The sequence below is a fragment of the Asparagus officinalis genome, chromosome 4 (genome assembly GCF_001876935.1).
Source record: "Asparagus officinalis chromosome 4, Aspof.V1, whole genome shotgun sequence".
Classification (NCBI taxonomy): domain Eukaryota; kingdom Viridiplantae; phylum Streptophyta; class Magnoliopsida; order Asparagales; family Asparagaceae; genus Asparagus; species Asparagus officinalis.
Genome location: NC_033797.1, coordinates 134,101,098 through 134,110,353, shown reverse-complemented (window position 1 = coordinate 134,110,353; position 9,256 = coordinate 134,101,098). Strand labels below are relative to the sequence as shown.

Here is a 9,256-nt window from a genome sequence, read left to right as displayed (position 1 = left end):
CCTGACCGAGGGTCGTCGTATCTCCGAGATCTATTGTCGCGTAGCCCTGTACGAGAGGGGGCAATTAGTTTCTTGGGACAGTGCTTTGCACGCTTCGATATATTTTTATATATGTTAATTATTTTTCATTTGATATATTTTTAACTCTATTTATTTTTCATTTGATATATTTTTTATATATGTTAATTATTAAATTACTTAAACTGATTTTCGTTATTGTCTAAACAGTTTATATTCCTAACAAAAATGTGTACTGTAGCAAGCATGAAAGAGGATTTTTTTTAAATAAAAAAGAAATTGAAACATGATATATTCTATGACATAAACAAATGTAACAAACTTAACAGAAGACTCCCAAAGAACTATGAGCTTTTTTTTAGAACTAAATCCAAAGTTAAAACATTTGGAAAGAAGAATGCATGCAATACTTACGCATCATCAATGAATTTTGCTGCAATGACCACACTTGTCATTAGCTACCGATGAACATTGAGGCAAGAAAGATGGACACCTGGTTGCACGAGGTATCTGTTAATGTATAGATGTGCAAGGATAAAGCATGAATGGCTACAATTTGAGTACTTGAATATGTGCTTAGTGTAACTTTGTATGCTAAGTTCCTGTGATCTGAGACCATGGTCAATGGTGTCATTAGCTTTCCTCGTTGTAGAATCCGGCAAACTCTCATTCTTTTGAATTGTCTTCTTGAGAACTGAGAATAATAGTGATAGAACTTGTGGAAATTCATAATCTCCTTTCCCTGATTCACTAATCCCTAAAAATCTATAGTTCCATTGGTCTTTTGACTCGGTTTCAACTGCCAGAGACCTCATATATAGACAAAAGATGTCCTGAAATAATAAATTACTAAAATGTTATGTAAATTCATCCAAATATTTACAAAATAAAAAAACCAAATGTTTTGAGAGTTAGGCTTCAAATTTGAACAGATGCAATGATCAGATTCAGGGCTTCGAAACATCCAAATATGGTTTATTCACAAACATGATGTAACATTTAAAACATGTCGAATATGTCAATTATATAATCTAGAATTTAAAGTGTTTCAAGTTGATTTGGCAGAGTCGATAAAGAAATTTGACACTACATCCTGAAGCATTCATGTATAATATAATTAGATAAAGTAAGTTGGCCACATTTGATGAAGATGCAAAAAAGTCGCAGGGCAAGTTTTCAATACATAAAGCAAAGAGGAATTAACTGGAGTTCGATATTATTTTCTGCTTATATATGCTCTTTTTTTCTCAACGTAAATTGAAATTTTTTCACTTAATCATCGATCAATAACAATATCTAAAAGTAAATGGTCCTAACCTTGTACCATGTGATAGGTTGGTCTTGAAATGCTTGACCCCACTCAACGCTCGAACTTCCGGTAAGAGAATGAAGTTTCAATTCTTCCCCTTTCAAACCAATCTGCAAACAAACATAAAAATCACTGAACCTGCAATCTTTATTTTCATTCACAGTACTAATTTGAAGACAGCTAACCTGATAGCTCCATTTTTGCCATGTAAGGTCTCTTCGTCCCTCATTAAGACCATTCAGTGTAACTGGACCAAGCACTCCAGCATTACATGTCTCAAAATGCTCCCCGACATTCTTCAATTAAATCAAAAGTTTAATTTGTTTATGGTTGTTATCAGCTTTTCTACAGGAAAAAGTAGGTAAAGCAAACTTACAGGAAGACCAACGGAAGCACTTAACAGAGAAATCTTATTGCTGCCTGAACGTACCTTAACATCTTCAGTATAAGTGAGTTTTGGATTTTCAAGACTACCACATGCTGTCCCTGCAAAACAGGAGGAAGAAAAATCCAGGTCATCCAATAAATGGTTTGTCAGAACTAATATCCAAAAGAAAAACCGTAAGTTTCAGCCTAACAAATCACATGACAAAATTTTAGGTGATGTTGACAAAATATGTTTTGTTCAATTAGAAAAAGCCTAGAGCTTAAAATGTGACAGTTTGTATTTACCTCACTCTGAAAACTTTGCTTCGGTTAGAATGAATTTCTCGTTACTCAGAATTTCAACTATTTGTTTGTTAATATATGACTTCCACAAGTAATGCTCTGAAACAAACTAATGCATTGAAATTCTGTCATGAGCATTTCTGTCAATCAGAGAGTCAACGTTCACCATAAAGGAAAGACAAAATAAAAGATTTTAGGCTAAAAGAGCTAAGCTAATCAACCTTTACTTAAGATTTCTTCACCTTATTTATCATGAACCGATCATACTTTGTCAATTGGAAGAAGCTCCCATTCTTTCCTGGAGATGAAAGCTCTTTCAAGGCATCATTCCCACAAATGGTCATCAAAAAATTTGCGGGATCCACCTTAAACAGCTTCCTCAAATGCCTAAGCACAATCATGGGGAAAAAACTTGTTATTCTTCACAATAAATCAAAGGCAGTATGGACCTGGCTTGGTAGAAACTATAGTTAAATCCTAGGACAAAATGAAATCTGTAATATTTTAAGGCATAAACATTTGCAAGAATACTTCAGTAATAAGTATATTGGTAAATTATTCTATTTGATCACATACCATGGTTTGTATATTTTGCAGAATTGAGTAATTAGATCATGCTGCTTAATTCTTAATTACAGATTCATAATTTTGTTCTGAGAAAATAATCATTACTTTGGTGTATATCAGTCACATATAACCATCTTTGTATATTTTTGATGTAACTGTTAAAAGCTTCCTATTGATTAGTCACGCACATCTAGAAACATTTTGAGATTCATGAGTAATGTTCTAATATATGCATTGCTAACGACATGCACTTGCAACATTTGGAGTTAAGTACTATCCTTCAAGAAAATTTATATCAATTTTAATATAATCAATTTGAATACATACCTTAAGAGCATGTGAAAAGCCAGATTGGTAAACTGAATTCTTAGCAATCTCACATATATCACATGAAATAAATAAAAATGGTTTGTTTGTGTTTATTTTACCTTCGAAATACCTCAGCGTACAGTAGTACAACATTTTCAAATAAACCGACAGCCCACATGCAAAATTTATGGAAAAAATATCCTTAAACATTTACAAAACAAAATGCTAATGAGAGCATATCTCCAACTCCTTTTGTTTGGTTTGCACTTGATCTTGTGGGACTACGCCTTTATATTCAACTCATCAAAAGGAAAGCTAGTAAAAAAAAGTAAGAGAAATTACAAGGGTAGTTTGCAGGTTTATCACCTTAATGGAATGAAACACGCTATCGGCATCTGATAATATCACATCAAAACCTTGATTCTGCATCAGGAAAGTGAATAAATGTTGAGCTTCAGATAAGGAATGGAACAAGTTACAGATGAAAGAAGATTGTATGCAATTTTTGCAATACTCAAGAAGAGAATGAAGTCATATGTTATTCAACTCTACCTTGATATGAACCAAGCTTTTGACGATGTAATAGAAATGTAATAATGATTCTGTCGTTTTTACACCATCTTGAAGTTTCGAACAGTTCTCTACATGGGTGCTTTAAGGTCAGCATCAAATATTTTAAATGTTCCCCCTTTCATAAGCTTATAAACTTACCTCAATGTTTTTGACATCAATCTGACATTTCAGAATGCTATTTACTCAAAGTGCCTAAAATAACTCCTTTGATGCAGATGACAATGACCCGAGTATCTCCGCAATAATTGGGCAAGTTTTTGGGCTAATATCAGCAACTTTTTCGAGGCCAAGCATCAGCAAAAGAGGACTCATAGAACAAAAAATTTATCATGCACCCATTCCAATATAAACATCATGCATGCATGCAACCACATAGTGTGCTTTTGTTTCGTGACAACTTCAAAGACTTTCAACGTTGAACCAGAATTCAAATTGAAGCTGGATCGAGCATCGAAACAACTTCAAATCAACCGAGGGTTCAGTCTTTGGTTTATTCTTGCCTCTCCCACATGTTCGGAAGAATCAGAAGATTTTTTGAGCCTAATTACTGCCTTTTTTGGCTCATTATCAAGCCGGTTCAGCTCATTTGGCCAATATAAACATCATGCATGCATGCAACCACATAGTGTGCTTTTGTTTCGTGACAACTTCAAAGACTTTTAACGGTTCAATCTAAAGGAAGAACACTAACTTTAGAAAGACTTTTAATTTTGTGGTTAATTCAACTTCTAAGCTTTTAATGTATAGTTATCATGGAAATTCCTGTAAATGTATAAAAAGCTTTTAATATCCCGGTTCTCTGAAAGGATCTTAACAAAACACTCATGATACGATGAAAATTTTCAGATAAGCAAAATTCAAAGTAATCATTGAATGCAAAGTTCAAAGCCTAACAAGAAAAACAGCCAACAGTAGTTAGTACAACTGAAATGCAACATCTCCACAAAGGGCAAGCTAATTAGTACAGTTCAATTAAAACATATAAACTTACCTATTTTTCAATGAAATAAATAATTTATAAGAAATGTGATGCAATGGTCTTGTAATGCTGTACAGGTTATCGATCATTTTGTGAAACAGAACAAACTTACCTCACTTCTAGTAGAGTTGTCCATCATAACAGATGGTCTTATAGTAGGTGTTTAAATAAGAAGAAGTCGTAATATCATCCAATAATCTTCATTGATTATCCTTTTAAGAATAATGATAACCTGTCAATGTCATAAAACAGAAAAAATAAATTTAATAAATAATTTTTGTTGCTGCTTTACAAAGGAATTAATTTCACGGTCCTTTTGGACCTAAAGCATGTACATTAAAGCATTAGTTATTATACACCAAAAAGAACAAAGATAATAGCAATAAGAGACAACCTTTTTTAAGGAAAACTTGCATGTAGTTTAATAAGCTACATAATTACACATTTAATAAAATAGTTAAGTGCAAAACAAAGTGGTCATAAAGAGCACACCTAATCAAAGTATTAGAAACTCAATACTCAGTCACCAATCAAAAATATCATAAAAATCATGGTTTTGTATGTTGTCAATAATCGTATGGAGAACCACATCAATAACCTCACACTTGTATGTTTAAAACCAAGTACCTGTCCTAATGCATCCCGCCTCTTCAATGAATAATTAACCGTCATATTATTAAAATAAAAAAATATCAAATGCAATAAGAAAACTATTGTGTGTCCCATTCAATCAAAACATGCTTATATATATATATCACAAACGCACACATCAGCTCCAATAACTTAACATAAGCCTACAGATGTTAACTATAAGTAATACATATAGGTATGCTTATAATACAAACATTCCAAAGTAAATGAAAATGTCATTGAAATCACTATAAATAATTAGCTCACAACATAGAGATTCAAAGCATAGAGCTAAGGAAGAACATAAACCTTGGCGGTCTACTGACTGCAGACTGTCTGGCCGACGAAGTAATCAGCTGCAGCTGCAAATCCAAATGCTTTTCAAGCGTCGGGCACCTTGACAGAAACTTAATTTCAATAAGAAAATTAAGGAAAATGGTTAAACACAGGCCATTGCGTGAGAGGGGTAAATGAAACAGGATCAACAAATCTTGTATATATATTATATACTAATAAATAAGTACCAAGTACTATCAAAAATAAGAATCAAGCTATTATATTGCTTTATTTGTTAGATCAGCATCAAATCCCATTCAAAATAGTGTCGTTTATAGTGATCACATGTAAAGATGGGCAAGGTAGTAACTAAAATAGAAGATGATTCCAAGGCTGATGACTTAACATAGAAGCAGCTCACAAAATGAACCAGCAAATAGACAAATAGGTATCTAGACTAAACATTGTGAATAAATAGACTAAACATGAAGTCTTTGAATGGTAAACTGGGAAATTGTAAGGTTGCAGGTTCAATAACTTGTGAGACAATACATTAAAGCATTAGTAAAGTGTGCAACCAAGATGAACATCAGCACCACTGGCATCTTACTCCAATATCACAACCTCGATCTGATTTCTTGTTCTGCCATCTGCGAAGAATCATCGCAACCCACTGAACTGGTAACTTCCTCATTGCTTCTAGCTGCCTCCAGCGCTCTTTTTCAGCAGCACCCTGTGGGCAACTATTAGAAACTTCTCTGACTGTTTTTAGGTGATGGATTTTCTAGCCAAAATGCAATAAAGGAATTAACATAATCCAAAACTGTTTAGAATAATCCCAAACTTGTTATACAAACTCTTTAATATGCTCATTCCAAATTTGTAGGGCTATACACATGGCTGTATATTCAACTCCATTCCAACATTTGCAGGAATATTACAGTGTCCAGAAAGTCCATTAAAGTTGACAAATCCCCAAATAAGGTCTCTATTTTCAAATCGCGCAGAACAGGAGCTCAAATTGAGAAAATAAATCTGCCCTTCAAGGAAAGATGAACATGGGAATACTGTCCTGCCTGGCAAAGAACACATGTGACACCTTGTACTAATCCTTCACCATTCAAGATATGTTGTCTTCCAGTCTTCTTCTAGCAGTAATGTGTATAAGAACTTGCACTTTGAGTGGAAGTTACCAAATAGAAAACGGAGAAGAGTAAAAAGTCTAAATGAGGAAACCGAGTTACTGCATAACCATCATCATATCACACCTTTGTCCGGCGCTAAAATCACTTATTATATGCAACAATTTACAAAATCATTAACCAGAAATTTATAATATTTCTTCTAAAATATAATCTCTAAATCCACATATCCTGATCATTTCCCATAGTTTGTATTAGAACTTAGAAGCAAATTTGTTGGCAGCTGATTGAAAAAGCTGTGAAAATATAGCATATTGTTGCCTTTCTGAACACCTTTGTCTAACTAAAGACTTGGCCCGCATTGCTTGACATGATTACTAAATAGAAAGGGCTTTTTATGCCTCAGAATCCCTTTTTAAAAAGATGGATTCAAAGAAACAATTGAGTAATCCTGGAAAAATTTCCCATTGAAGTACTGATGTCTGAAAAGTTAACACCACAATAAATCTTGTTTGGTAAAAAAAATTTCCTTTGCCATGCTTATAATAATGCAAGATCCATGTCTCTTAAACTAATCACCCTCAGTCCGTCTTTTAGGCATACACATATTCTCCTAATTAATTAAGCGTGTATAGTAAGCTCTGTCTTTTAGACATACACACATTCTCCTAATTAATTATGCGTGCATAGTAAGCTATTTCCCTACTCGCATTTCAAAAGAAACCTCTTATCTTATCAATTATATTCAGATCTGAACTGGTATTGTATGAAAAGGGAGCATCTACAATGGCATGGCAGAAAGTAAAGTTAATCAGAACAAGTCTGTCTATTCTAGACAATGAAGATTCTATACAAAGAGAGCATATAGAGTGGTCTGTTACAATATTTGAAGTTCCGTAGTACTTGTAACTAAAATGCAGTTGTTCTCAGGAATTATTATGTTGGAAACTGCTGGAATTAAAACCCTAATTTATGCTATTTCGTGACTTCCAATTAACTTATTTGATTCAATCTATTATTCTTTGTTTGCATGTATAAAAAGTTCAACTCAAGCTAGATTAGTTAATAGAAATTGTTCCCTCTCTGAGAAACTCCTAGAATTGGATGGAATTGACAGTCTCTTGAGTGAATTCAATGTCATAGAAAATCTCGAGCTTCACTTACAGATTTAAGTGGATCCACAAGTACTACCTAACAAGTAAAGATAAAAAAAATTTATTAAATGTCATCTCTCTTTGCTTTGCCTGTGCACTCTTTGATATTAGATTGATCAAAACAGAATTGATATACCTAATTTAGGAAAGAAATCACAACCAAAATCAAAACCTGAAAAATAAAAAAAATCAACTCAACTCAACTTACTTTCTAATGTCGATACAGCTGCTGTTCGAATTTTTAAATTCTTGTCGCTTGAAACTGTAGGAAATCGAGAATTAGGGCAAAATTAGAAGGAAATGAGAGGACTGAAGAACTAAAATGAGAGGACTGAAGAACTAAAAATGAGAGGACTGAAGAACTAAAATGAGAGGACTGAAGAACTAAAAGAGGATTGAAGACGAAGAAGAAATACCTTCCTGAATGCCCAAATTCTGAAAACTGTGGAGATGAATGCAGAGGCGTCACATTGATGATTAGGGCAATAATACTCATCTTTGCAAATTTCGACTGGAAGATCGTGGGACGGCGAGAAGGCTAACCTATGAACTCTTCGGCTTCGACAGAGAGGAAGGTGTAACGGACGTGGGGAATTTTGACTGGAAGATCATGGGACGGCGAGAAGGCTAACCGATGGACTCTTCGGCTTCGGCGGAGAGGAAGGTGTAATGGACGTGGGAAATTTCCGATGCTGATGAGGAAATTTTTGTAACGCTTATAAGGGAGAAATTGGGTATATTTAAAATGGTTGAAGGTTAATTTGGGAAGGAGAAAGTTTTTCAGGAACTTGCTCTTTTAAAGGGTAGATAGATTTATGAGTCATATCAAAATTTTCATATTCGTAAAATACAGGTTTTACGAACACTTTTCAAAAACAGTGTGTTTTTGCAAACGGAAATTATTTTTCCAAAAATTCTTTTTCTAACATGTTCATTTTATCATTTAGAAACTTTTCCCCAAGTTTTATTATTTTTGGAATTGCTTTACTATTTTTAAAGTATTTTCAAATCTGCCCAAAAACCTGTCATATTGGCTGTATCAGTTTGCGGTCGACCGCCCGTTCATCAATCAGTTTTTCAAGAGGAGTTTTTTTCTACAACAAGAAGTGGCATTCAATCCTATTGGAATCATCTCTACTGTTCTTCTTGTTTGAGAAGTCTTCTAAACTCTTATATAGCTTATTATTTCATTTTTATTTCATTTAGCTATATTTATTGAGTTTCATTCACTGTTATCACACACACATACAGAGCATAATATTTTCATACCATATAGTGTGGGTTGTGGGGTGTGATTTAGTGAGTGTGAGCTTCATTTGCGTTCTCACTTGTTGTTGAGAACAAATCATTGTATTTAATCTTTATTTGTGAGAATCACTTGTAATACACTTGTACACCGAGAGAAGTGTGAGGCGAGAGACGAGGTCGAATCCAATAGGAGTGGCATCGGTTAATGAACCTAGGAAGAGGTTACATCCGAACACTTGAGGAGGAGGACACGGGCTAGGTTCCTACACTTAGTGTGTAAAGTGTGATTGCATAGTGTTTGTGTAGTGTGAGAGTTTTCGGTGATCTTGTAAACCGAGTGTGTAGAAGTTCCGGCTTCCAAACCGGATTATGATAGTGGATA

General features: G+C 34.0%; 1 long non-coding RNA gene across 1 annotated transcript; it reads right to left on the bottom strand.

Moving 5' to 3' along the window:
- LOC109836167 lies at positions 1,358 to 1,756 on the bottom strand. The gene is made up of 3 exons (XR_002245861.1): positions 1,704 to 1,756; positions 1,513 to 1,623; positions 1,358 to 1,437 (listed from the first exon to the last, which is right to left on the bottom strand). It is a non-coding gene; the product is annotated as an uncharacterized LOC109836167 (long non-coding RNA).